Below are 13,529 nucleotides of genomic sequence, written 5' to 3' on the forward strand. Positions count from 1 at the left end.
GTCCATTATCACACTGCTAATAAAGACATATCTGAGACTATAACTTATAAGGGAAAGAGGTTTAATTGAATCACTGTTCAGCATGGCTGGGGTGGCCTCAAGAAATTTACAATTATAGCAGAAGGGGAAGCAAACCCATCCTTCTATGCTTGGTGACAGGAGAGAGAAGTGCCAAGCAAAAGGGGAAAAAGCCCCTTATAAAACCATGAGATCTCGTGAGAACTCACTATCACAAGAACAGCATGAGAGTAACACCCCTATGATTCAATTACCTCCAACAGGGTCCCTCCTGTGACACGTGGAGATTATGGGTCGTACAATTCAAGATGAGTTTTGCGTGGGAACACAGCTAAACTATATCATAAACTAAATAAGGCACCAGGGAGCAAACCTGGAGAAACAGAGCTATGTGACCTTTCAGAGAGATAATTCAAAAATGTGTTGAGGAAACTCAAAGAAATTCAATATCATACAAAGAAGAAATTCAGAATTCTATCAGATAAAATTAACAGAGACTGAAATAGTTAAAAAGAATCAAGCAGAAATTCTTGAGCTGAAAAATTCAATTGGCATACTGAAGAATGCATCAGAGTCTTTTAATAGCAGAATGAATCAAGCAGAAGAAATAATTATTGAGCCTGAAGACAGGCTATTTGAATATACACAGTAAGAGGAAACAAAAGTAAAAGAAATTAAAAAACAATGAAGCATGCTTACAGGAACTAGAAAATAGCCTCAAAAGGGCAAATCTAAGAGTTACTGACCTTGAAGAGGTGGTACAGAAAGAGATAGAGGTAGAAAATTTATTGAAAGGAAAAATAACAGAGAACATTCCAAACCTAGAGAAAGATGTCATTATCCAAGTACAAGAAGGTTATAGAACATCAAGCAGACTTAACTCAAAGAAGACTACTTCAAGAACATTTCATAATTAAACTCCCAAAGGTCAATGATAAAGAAATGATTATAAAAGCAGCAAGAGAAAAGAAACAACATACAATAGATCTCCAATACATCAGGCAGCAGACTTTTCAATGGAAACCTTACAGGACAGGAAAGAGTGGCATGACATATTTAAAGTACTGAAGTAAAAAAAAATCTTTTACCCTAGAATAGTAAATCTATAGAAAATATCCTTCAAAAATGAAGAATAAATAAATAATTTCCTAGAAAAACAAAAGCTGAGGGATTTCATAATCACTAGACCTGCCCTACAGCAAATGCTAAGGGGAGTACTTCAATCAGAAAGAAAAGAACATTAATGAGTAATAAGAAATAATCTGAAGGTACAAAACTTACTGGTATTAGTAAGTACATAGAAAAACACAGAATACTACAACACCGCAACTGTGCTGTGTAAACTACTCTTATCTTCATAGAAAGGATAAATGATGTACTAATCAAAATAATAACTATAACAATTTTCCAAGACAGTACAATAAGATATTAATAGAAACAACAAAAAGTTAAAAAGTGGGGGGACAAATAAGAATTTTTATTTGTTTTCTTTTTGCTTGTTTGTTTGTTTATGTGAACAGTATTAAGTTGTCATCAGCTTAAAATAATGGGGTATAAGATAGTATTTGCCAGCCTCATGGTAAATTTAAACCAAAAACCATACAATGGATACTCAAAAAGTAGAAAGTAAGAAACTAAATCATATCATCAGAGAAAATCACCTTCAGTAAAACAATAGCAGGAAGGAAATAAAGAAGGAAGAGAAGATGACAAAACAAATAACAAAATGGCAGGAGTAAATCCTTGCTTACTAATAATAATATTGAATGTATATTGACTAAATACTATAATCAAAAAACATAGTGGGTGAATCGATGAAAAAAAAAAGAGCCAGTGGTCTATTGCCTATAAGAAACACACTTCATCTGTAAAGACATATGTAAACTGAAAATAAAGGGATGGAAAAAGATAATCCATGCAAATGGAAAGCAAAAAAGAACAGGAGCAGTTACGCTTATATCAGACAAAATAAATGTCAAGACAAAAACTGTAAGAAGAGATGAAGGACACTGTATAATGATAAAGGGTTCAATTCAGCAATAGGAAATAACAATTGTAATATATATGCACCCAATGCTGGAGCACCCAGAAATATATAGCAAATATAATTAGAGCTAAAGCTACTGCACAGCAAATGAAACAATCTTCACAAAGTGAAGAGACAACCCACATATCAGGAGGAAATATTTGCAAAATATCCATATGATATGGTTTGGCTGTGTCCCCACCCAAATCTCATCTTGAATTGTATTTCCCATAATCCCCATGTGTCATGGGAGGGACCCATTGGGATGTCATTGAATCATGGTGCAGTTATTCTCATGCTGTTCTTGTCATAGTGAGTGAGTGAGATCTGATGGGAACCCTTTTACTTGGCACTTCTCTCTTCTGCCACCATGTGAAGAAGAGTGTGTTTGGTTCCCCTTCTGCCATGATTGTAAGTTTCCTGAAGCCTCCCCAGCCATGCTGAACTGTGAGTCAATTAAACCTTTTCCTTTATAAATTACACAGTCTCAGGCAGTTACTTATGGCAGTGTGAGAACAGACTTATAAAGTACATTAGTACCAGGAGGTAGTGGGGTGCTGCTATAAATATATCTGAAAATGTGGAAGCAACTTTGGAACCGAATAACATGCAGAAGTTGGAACAGTTTAGAGGGCTCAGAAAAATACAGGAAGGCCAAGTGCAGTGGCTCACACCAACACTTTGGAAGGGTAAGTAATGCCAACACTTTGGGAGGCCACAGTCAGTGGATCACTTGAGGTAAGGAATTCAAGACCAGCCTGGCCAACATGGTGAAATCATGTCTCTACTGAAAATACAAAAATTAGCCAGGCAAAGTGGCATATGCCTGTAATCTCAGCTACTTGGGAGGCTGAGGCAGGAGAATTGCTTGAACCTGGGAGGCAGAATTTGCAGTGAACCAAGAATGCACCACTGCACTCCAGCTTGGGTGACAGAGTGAAACTCCATTTAAAAAAAAAAAAAGACAGGAAAATGGGAGAAACATTGGAACTTCCTAGAGACTTGGAGGACTCAGAGGATGGAAGATGTGGGAATGTTTGGAAATTCCTAGAGACTTCTTGAATGGCTTGGACCAAAATACTGATAATGATATGGACAATGAAGTCCAGACTGATATGGTCTCAGATGGAGATGAGAAACTTGTAGAGAACTGGAATAAATATAATTCTTACTATTCTTTAGCAAGGAGACTGGTGGCATTTTGCCCCTGCCCTAGAGATCTGTAGAACTTTGAACTTGAGAAAGATTTAGCCTATCTGGCAGAAGAAAGTTCTAAGCAGCAAAGTGTTCAAGAGGAAGCAGAGCATAGACGTTTGGAAAACTTGCAGCCTGAAAATGCAATAGAAAAGAAAACCCCATTTTCTGGGGAGAAATTCAAGCTGGCTGCAGAAATTTGTGTAAGTATTGAGGAGTTGAATGTAAATTGCCAAGACAATGGGGAAAATATATCTTGGCATATCAGAGACCTTTGTGGCAGCCCCTCCCATCACAGGCCTGGAGGCCTAGGAGGGAAAAATGGTATCCTGAACCAGGTCCAGGGCTCCCCTGCTGTATGCAGTCTCGGGACTTGGTGCCCTGCATCCCAGCTACTCCAGCTGTGGCTGAAAAGGGCCAAGGTACAGCTCAGTCCATTGCTTTGGAGGGTGCAGCCCCAAGCCTTGGCAGCTTCCACATGATGTTAAGCCTGCAGGTGCACAGAAGTCAAGAATTGAGGTTTGGAAACCTCTGCCTAGATTTCAGAGGATGTATGGAAACTTCTGGACGTCCAGGCAGAAGTTTGCTGCAGGGGTAGAGCCCTCATGGAGAACCTCTGCTAGGGCAGTTTGAAAGGGAAATGGTGGGGTTGGATCGCACACACAGGTGCCTGCTGGGGCACTGCCTAGTGGAGTTGTTAGAAGAGGGCCACCATCCTGCAAACCCCAGTATGGTAGATCTACTGATAGCTTATACTATGCACCTGGAAAAGCTGCAGACACTCAATGTCAGCCTGTGAAAGCAGCTGGGAGGGGGGCTGTACCATGCAAAGGCACAAGGGTGGAACTACCCAAGGCTGTAGAAGCCCACCTCTTGCATTGGCATAATCTGGATGTGAGACATGAAGTCAAAGGAGATCATTTTGGAATTTTAATATTTAATGACTGCCCTATTGGATTTTGGACATGTATGGGGTCTGTAGCCAATTTGGCCAATTTCCCCCATTTTGAACAGGTGTATTTACCCAATGTCTGTACCCCCATTGTAACTAGAAAGTAACTAACTTGCTTTCAGTTTTACAGGCTCACAGGTAGAAAGGGCTTGCCTTGTCTCAGATGAGACTTTGGACTTGGACTTTTGAGTTAATGCTGGAATGAGTCAAGAATTTGGAGGACTGTTGGAGAAACACGATTGTGTTTTGAAATGTGAGGACATCAGATTTGCTAGGGGTCAGGGGCAAAATGATATGGTATGGCTGTGTCTCCATCCGAATCTCATCTTGAATTGTAGTTCTCATAATCCCCACACATCGTGGGAGGGAACTGGAGTCATGAGGCATTTACCCTCATGCTGTTCTCATGATGGTGAGTGAGTACTCATGAGATTTGATGGTTTTATAAGGGGCTTTTCCCCCTTTGCTCAGCACTTCTGTCCCTACAGCCATGTGAAGAGGGACATGCTTGCTTCCCCTTCTGCTTTGTAAGTTTCCTAAGGCTTCTGAAGCCATGCAGATCTGTGAGTCAATTAAACCTTTTTCCTTCATAAATTACCCAATTTTGGGCAGTTCTTTATATCAGCGTGATAATGGAGTAATACACCATTTGGCAAGGGATTAACAGCCAGAAGATATAAGCAGCTCAAACAACTCAATAGAAAATATAAATAAATAAATAATTATGTTTTAAAGTGGGCAAAGATCTGAATAGACGTTTCTCAAAAGAAGCCATACAAATGCCCAACAGGTGTATGAAAAATGCTCAACGTCACTAATCATCAGGGAAATGCAAAACAAAACCACAATGAGATATCATCTCATCTCAGTTAAAATGGCTTCTATCTGAAAGATAGGCAATAACAGATGCTTACAAGGATGCGGTAAAAGGGAAAGCTTATACACTATTGGTGGAAATGTAAATTAGTATAACTGCTATGGAGAACAGTACAAAGATTCCTCAAAACACTGAAAATAGAAATACCATATAATCCTGCAAATCTTTTACTGGGTACATAACAAAAGGAAAGGAAATAAATATATCCAAGAGTTACTTGCAGTCCTATGTTGATTGCAGCACTATTCACAATAGCCAAAATATGGCATTGACATAAGTGCCCACAAATGGATTAATGGATAAAGAAAATATGGTATATATATATAATGAAATACTATTCAGCCTTAAATATAAAGAAATCCTGCCATTTGCAGAAACTTAGATGGAACTGGAGGTCATTATATTATGTAAAACAAGGTAATCACAGAAAGACAAATATTGTATATTCTTACTCATATGTGGGAGCTAAAAATTTGATCTAATGAAGATAGAGAGTAGAATGATGATTAGTAGAGCAGGGGAAGGGTAGTGGTGAGGAGGAATTACAGGACAAAAAAGAATATAAAGACATTTATTACCACTGAACTGTACACTTAAAATGGTAAATATGGTAAAGTGTATATGTATTATTTTACCTCAATGAGTAAAAGTAAAATAAATAAATAAATACTACTGAAGAAAACACAACGTAGCTATATGCTATGTACATACAAGAGACACATCTAAAGATGTAAAAACACAGAAAGTTTGAAAGTATTGTGATGGACAAATATGTGTGGGAAAATCGTAAACATAAAGGTAAAGCTATAAAGTACAGACAGAAGGGAGTACTTAAAAATATTCTTTGAGATAAAGTATCATTACACTAAAAATGGAGTATCTTGAGTGGAAAATGTTAACAAGGCTAACTTTGTATGTGTCAATAACATGTACTCAAAATATCTAATGGAAAAATTGAATTAAAAGGAAAAATCAACAAACCTTTAGAATCATGATAAGTGAAAGACCAATCAGACAAATAATTTATAAGTTTAAAAATTAGAACAGCCCAATTGGTAAGGATGAGCTAATAAACACTTGCAGACTTATCTACTTAACACCTAGTAAAACACACATAGCACATTTACTTCCACACCCCCACCACACACAAAAAATGACCATGTGCTAAGACATAGGGCAAATCTCAAGAAACACAAAAAGATTTTATTTTCCTGTAGACCATTCTCTTTCAATATGAGTCATTAAATTTTGAATTAACAAAAAACCTTTATAGTTGGAAATTGAAAAACACTACAAAAATTTCAAGAAACAGAAAAGAAACCATAAAGGATATTTGAAAATCTTTAGAAGTAAACAATAGTGAAAATGTTTACATATGAAATCTTCTTTGGGGCTCTTAAAGTGGTGCTTGGAGGGAAATTGATAGCCATAAAGATGCTTTAAAGATAGCCTTTAAGGAAAAGGAAAGCCAATAAGCTAATCTATCTTAGGAAACCAAAAGAACCACAGAGTACCCCAAGGAAAGTAAAGAAAGAGATGATCCAGATAAATTAGTGAAACAGAAAGTAAAAATAAATAATACAGATGATGAACAAAACAAACAAAAAAACAGTTTACTTTGAAAACACTAATGACATAGCAAACTTCTGATAGGTTTAATCAAGAAAAAGAGACAGGGAGAATTTTTTTTTTTTTTTTGAGATAGAGTCTCACTCTGTCTCCCTGGCTGGAATGCAATGGCACTATCTCAGCTCACTGCAACCTCCACCTCTCAGGTTCAAGTGATTCTCCTGCCTCAATCTCCTGAGTAGCTAGGATTACTGGTGCCTGCCACCATGCTCGGCTAATTTTTGTGTTTTTAGTAGAGACAGGGTTTCACCATATTGGTCAAGCTGGTCTCAAACTCCTGACCTTGTGATCCACCCACCTTGACCTCCCAAAGTGCTGCAATTGACAGGGAGAATTGTTACAAGTAAGGGTAGGAATATGGGTACATGGAGCTCCATTACACTATTTTCTCTACTTTGGGGTGTGTATGTGTATGTGTGTGTGTGTGTGTGTGTGTGTGTTTTACATATATATTTATTAATAGGATATAAATATATTTATAAAAATAAATATATTTTAATATAAAATAAATATATACATTTATCATGTATTTAATTTAAACATATACATATATTTACATATTTGTTTTAAATATAAAATAAATATATTTATAAGATAGATATAGATAGATAGATATGAATAGGAGACAGTTAATTTGGGAATACTTAGGAACATACATACAGAGACACTACAAATAAAATAATACTGAAACAAACTTACAATATGTATAAAAAGTAATATCTCACTGTAATATTGGATTCTTTTAAGGAATGAAAAGATGGTCTAATGTTAGGAAATCTATTGATGTAGTTAATAACATTAACAGATTAGAGAAGAAAATTCATGCAATCATCTTAATAGGGCCAAAAGAGAAGTTACAAAATTTCAAATACATTCATTATTAAACACACACACACACACACACACAGAGAGTCCACAGTAATTTTTAGTTCAAAAGTGGCAATATGATGAAACAGGGTCTGCGTAGAGTTTATACTTTTGCTGATCCAGGTGGTGGCAAAGGCATCTTGTGTTTAGTAGTACAGATCGACCACCAAACATATAAAAAGATGCTTAAGGCTGGGCGCAGTGGCTCATGCCTGTAATCCCAACACTTTGGGATCCGCTGAGGTGGGCGGATCACCTGAGGTCAGGAGTTTGAGACTAGCCTGACCAACAGGTGAAACCCCATTTCTACCAAAAATACAAAATTAGCTGGGCGTGGTGGCACATGCCTGTAATACCATCTACTCAGGAGGCTGAGGCAGGAGAATTGCTTGAACCCAGAAGACAGAGGTTGTAGTGAGCCTAGATTGCACCACTGCACTGCACTCCAGCCTGGACTCCATCAAAAAAAGATTTAAAAAAAAGCTTAAACCTCAAAAGTAATCAGAAAAAAAAGCAAACAAAATAAATTAGATACCATGTTACACCGATCAAAGTGTCAAAAATAAAGTGTGACAATATGAAGCATTATCAAAAGTGTAGAGAAATTGAGCTCTCATACACTGCTTGTGGAATAATAAATTGATACAATTCATCACAAGAGTATTTGGCCCTAAACTGAAAAAGGTTAAAAATGTGCAAGCCCTAACAAATCACTAATTTTATTTGTAGGTACATACCCTAAAGAAACTAAAGAATGTTCACAAGAAGATGTGTGCAAGAATGTTTGTTGTATTACTGCTTTTTAATAGCAAAAAAGGAAACAGTCCGAATGCACATTAACCAGAGAATAGATGAATGTATGAATACATATTCATACAATGTAATAATCTATGATAGTTAAAATAAGTGAATTGGAGTAAAATACATAAAAAGTAGAGCTTTTAATACATGGTAAAAAATGTTGTAAAATGATACACATGCTATGGATGAGTTTTATATAAAAGTTTTGAAATATAAAAGCCACTATTTGTTATTTATGAATGTATGTGATATATGCATTTTTATTTAAAGTATGCATAGAAATGACTTAAAGACAAAAGCAACTTCATGGCTGTGAATGTCTTTGAGGAAGGAGGAAACGGAAATTTTATCAGGATAAGGTACACAGGTGACTTTGCTTGTATCTTTAAAGATTATTTTTTACATAATATGCCATAAAAAGACATATGGCACATTTTTAAGATTTAAAAGAGTTGAATGATAGTATCTATTTTTTTATATACTATTCTCTACACAGTAAAAGCTACTGAGGAAAATCACAAAGTGATTATTTACTCCTCAAGTATTCCATGACCTTTGGCCAAAAGCAATCAGATTTTGACCTGACCATTATAGAAATGTAATCAATTCCTTCCTTGCAAATTGAGCCCTTGTATATGCTCCAAGGATGACTACCTACAAATTGACAAATGAATTCTGTTGTTTTATGAGGCATTTAAATCACATCTTCCAGATAATAAGCCTAAGTCTGCCTCCTGGGAAGGACACTTAATACATGTCCTACGCAAGGCAGAGATGACACTTACTTCTTGGAGAGGCATTTCTGTCTTGTTAGAGCTTTAATGGCTTCAACTCTCTAACACTGTTCGATGTGTCAAAGCAGGCTCACAGATTAAACCTGCAAAGTTTGTTCAGCTTTAGCAGTGTATGGGGCCAAGGTACTTGATAACTGCATTACAATGAAGGCCTTGCCATTTTCCCATTACAAGGGCCACACCCTCTTATTTTTGCCATCCCATCTTTACTCTGCTCTTTGCCTTCTCTTCATCATTCTCTGTTTTGAAGAATCATAATTGATATCCTTATTTCAGATATATTTAGCCCATGAATTAGTCTTATTGGCATTGTTTATATGTCCTGGTTGCCTATGTTACATAAAAATATCCGAGGAGATTCCTGGTCATAGACTCCCAAATAAAGCTCATGGACATGGGCTCCTTGCTATATTGCATCTGGAAATGCCATATCCTGTGGAATAAGAAGAAACTGACAGCCTAAAATAGACAAAGGTTCTCATCCAGTCTGTGCCTCAGACTGCCAGTAAGGGAAAGCTTGAAGTAGACATAGCTACTTTTTCCAGTACTAGAGAGGAAACAGGTACAATAATTTCAAGTCTGCTGTCAACAGGAAAGAGGGCCCTGTGCTACTGTCTTTTAATTAACACAGTTTTTTTTTCCTGCATGGTGTTTGGATACTAAGATAACTGCATAATTTTCATAAGCAGTTGCCATATCAGAATGTATGTTATCTGAATCTGTTATCTAGAATTATTTCTACAATGTGTTTTTCTGTGTTTTTATTTCCCAGGCTTCCATTTTATTCTTCTTATTAAGCTAGATGATTAGTTATTTTATTGCATTATATACTTGCACCATTACTTGATTGTCCACTATATACCCTAGGAAATTTCTCTGTGGCAGCTGACACTAGTGGCACTAGCTGGCACCTAGTGGGATCTATGCAAAGTATTTCTAGGGAGAGGGTGAGGCTAATAATACCTAAAATCTGCATATTAAGTTTCCCAGTTATTATCGCCCTGACTCTTCTAACATTACTCCTCTTTTCCCTCTTTATTTTCTCACTAGTTTTCTTGGTATATTTCAGATAAATATTTGTTGATACATACCGTGGGACCCTGTGTTCCTGCACCTCTGACATGCTCAAGGACTAGAGGAGAAGGTGGAGCAGTGCCTGGAGCCTTAAGATCCTGAGAGCTGAGATAGAAGCTAAGTCAGAAGAGAATATGAACCAGATAGAAAAGCAGCCAATGTTTTTCTCGGCTGTTACCTTTCTGCTTTCCTTTCCAGTGACCAACAATATGCCTAGAATGATATTGCTAAGCCACTTCCCCACTCTCTGCATTGCAATTCTTTGCAACCTTTCTCTTATTGAGACTTCCATCCTCTTCCCAGACATCTGATGGAGAAAATGGTCCAAAGTCTCCTAATAATAGATAATTATAGAAGGTCACATGGCCCCAGTTCTCTCAAACTGGGATAGTTTTCTTTGTTCTGTTTCTCTCCTAGGAGACCATGGACACAGGATTGGAATTACTACTGAGGAGCTAGACAGTTGGTGTAACCAGCAAGCTCAATTTGTTGCAAATGATTAACACAAGGCTTACTACAAGCCTATAAAACTGCCAGGGTAACCATTTTCCAACTTATCTATTGCACTCTGAATTAAATTTCTATTTTTTCTCTGGCTTTCTCCTTAGAAACATCCACCACTGTTTAGCTTTCATCTTTGCTCAGTTCCCTATTGTCACATTCCTTATTTTCATGAATAGAGAAGCCACCAAACTTAGTAGCTGAAGCTTGGAATCATCCATCATTGACTCCCCAGTCTTAATACTCACTATTATCTCCTGAGGAAAGATGTTTTCACTCTTTATCTGCAGGGCTTGCTACTAATGTTTAATATCATCTCAGCAAACACATGCAGAGGACCTCTGCCAGGTTCTGTGGTAAATGCTGGAGAAGGAGATGTCCCTGACATGTTTTCTGACTTTGAAAAATTTTCAGCCAAGTGGAGGAACATAGTCATTATTTTTCCCTCAAATTTGATTTGTTCTATCTCATTTCTTCTTGCACTTAATAAAAAGTTAGGAGTCTACAGTGTACCAAACACTGAGTCAGGCACTTTATGGTATTGAGATGAACAAAACAGACATGGCTCATATCTTTATGAAGCTTTTTGTGAAAAAGCTAAGGAGCTGCATCTGTAAGGGTCAGTGTGTGGCCAATGAATGTAATGGGTGGAGGTGTGTCAGTATTCAAGCTGGCAGCATAAATTTCCTCCTTTGTGAACAAAAAAACTGCTTCTATTTCCTTAGGAAAGTATTTTGGACCAAAACTCCCTCTTTTCCTGGTAGTGAGCGAAGAACCCAGGCAGCCCAAATTTTCATTTACTTTTCCAAGTAGTCTGTGGTATCAGGGGAGTCTGGGTTCTTGTTGCAACTAGTTGCCAAAGTCAGAAGACTGCCTAATGCTTTACCCAATTTCATCCCTGACCCTGGGATCAATTACAACAGTCTACTTAATAGAACAGAGAAAAAATAAATTCTCAAAACATCTGAAATATGCTTTCCAGTCAGACTGATTGTAGCTATTCTGCCTTGTGACAGGATGGATGTGCAGCTAAAACTAATGTGAAATTTATTTGATCAAAGTCTTCCCTTCCTATCAGGAAGGTGCCATTCTGTTGCTTCAGCTAAATAATGAGGAAGAAAAACAAACAAGCAAATTGAACATTAAACTTCAAGAGAGAGAGAAAGAAAGTCTCAATTGTTAGAAATGTCTCCAGAGCCTGGGCACACACACACATGCCTGCTTTGGTGAGGAAGCAGAACAGTGAGGAGCTGATTGGGACAGGCACTGTATGTGTGCTTCTCTGGTATCCCTGGGTTTAGGTATCTGTTTGCATGTGTGTGTGTCTATAGAATGCCTAGAACAGTGTGTGGACTGTGTACTATATATGTATTTATTATGTGTATATATACTTGTCTGAATGTTATTTGGGGCTGTTGGTGCATGAATGAAAATGAGTGAGTAAGTGTGTGTATGTATGAAAAGAGTCACTTTATCCTTTTTATAAAAATCTTAATTCATAATTAATTCCCAACAATAGAAAAAGAGCTACATATCCCTGGTAAGTATGGTCACCTCCAGTGGCCTGTGAGATCTCTGAATATAGCTTGCTAGAGCCCTTTAATACATAGTTGGGCTCCCTTAGGAGCCCAGTAAGTACTCCTTAGAGTACTTGCTGAATGACCAACTGGCAACAATTTTAACACCTACCTGGATTTTAACATATGCCTGTGGGACTTACTAGTCAACAGGTTGACAGAGGGCAAACAAGACATACAGGTTTTCTTGCTGCCCCTAAGAGAGAGCCATCTCCTTCATTTCTTATATATCATACATGGCCCTTAATGAGCTCTCCCTGTGTGTCAAATGCTGTTAAGTGCCAGAGAAGCCATGGAGACTTGATACTTACCCTGGAGGAGTTCAAAGGAAGTCTAATGTACCCTTCGCTTTATTTTACACTTGAAAGATAAAGTTCAGACCTCTCCTTTACCCATGCCTGGCCCTCCAAACATTTGCATACTGATGATTTCTTCTCCTGAGAACTAGCCGGCTTATCCAATTGACTCCTAGACCTTGCAGCTGCTTGAAAAATCATGTAAAATCAACATGCCTAAATCAACTCTTAGGCTCCAGTCTTTTCCTCCTTGTAGTCCATCCTGCACAGATCACCAGATCAATCATTCCAAAACAACACATATAATTTTACTTTCCTAACAAAATCCACCCAGTGGTTTTGCATTACCTATAAAAAAACCTCTACTACTTCCCTATACAACTGTTTGTGTTCATCCAACAGGTGGAAAGCAGCTTTGTCCCCTGCCAAGTAGTAAACCCACTGAAAATAGACATACGGCAAAAAACTCTAAGTACTGAACGTGGGCGTTTCATTATCTTCAAACATATTTTCCCTGACACTAGGATTTTTATTTGCAACACAAAGTCAGTCTTTCAACAAAAACTTACTGACCATCTAATAATGGCCAGGTATACAGAGCAGATACTACCTTCTTTGTGTCTCTAAATCATAATTATTCAATTAAATATTTGATAGTAGATATGGATAGGTTGTCTATTTGTGTGGGGTCTTCTGCTTCAACTCTCCACTGCATTCGTTTTAAATACAATGGATAATGATGAGAAAAGGGGCCACCCCCTTGCTAGCTCTGCTGTGCCCTGTCTTATATTTTGAGTCTGCAATTAAGCTCTCTCCATGCCCAAATCTATACCAAGAATAGTTTCCAGAAGTGATTTAGACTCTTTCTCCAAACTATTTGTATAATTCTGACCATTCCATGTCCCTAGTGGATGAAGCCCAGT

The 13,529-nt window shown here is 37.4% G+C and overlaps 1 protein-coding gene across 3 annotated transcripts in view; it reads right to left on the bottom strand.

Annotated features, from left to right (window-relative positions):
- The window catches only part of GABRA3 (gamma-aminobutyric acid type A receptor subunit alpha3), a 240,400-nt gene that overhangs the window by 91,833 nt on the left and 135,038 nt on the right, over nt 1-13,529 (bottom strand). The gene's annotated exons all lie outside the window — the stretch shown is intronic.

Source organism: Aotus nancymaae, unplaced genomic scaffold, assembly GCF_030222135.1.
Source record: "Aotus nancymaae isolate 86718 unplaced genomic scaffold, 86718_ANA_hifiasm-v0.15.2.pri h1tg000138l, whole genome shotgun sequence".
Lineage (NCBI taxonomy): Eukaryota > Metazoa > Chordata > Mammalia > Primates > Aotidae > Aotus > Aotus nancymaae.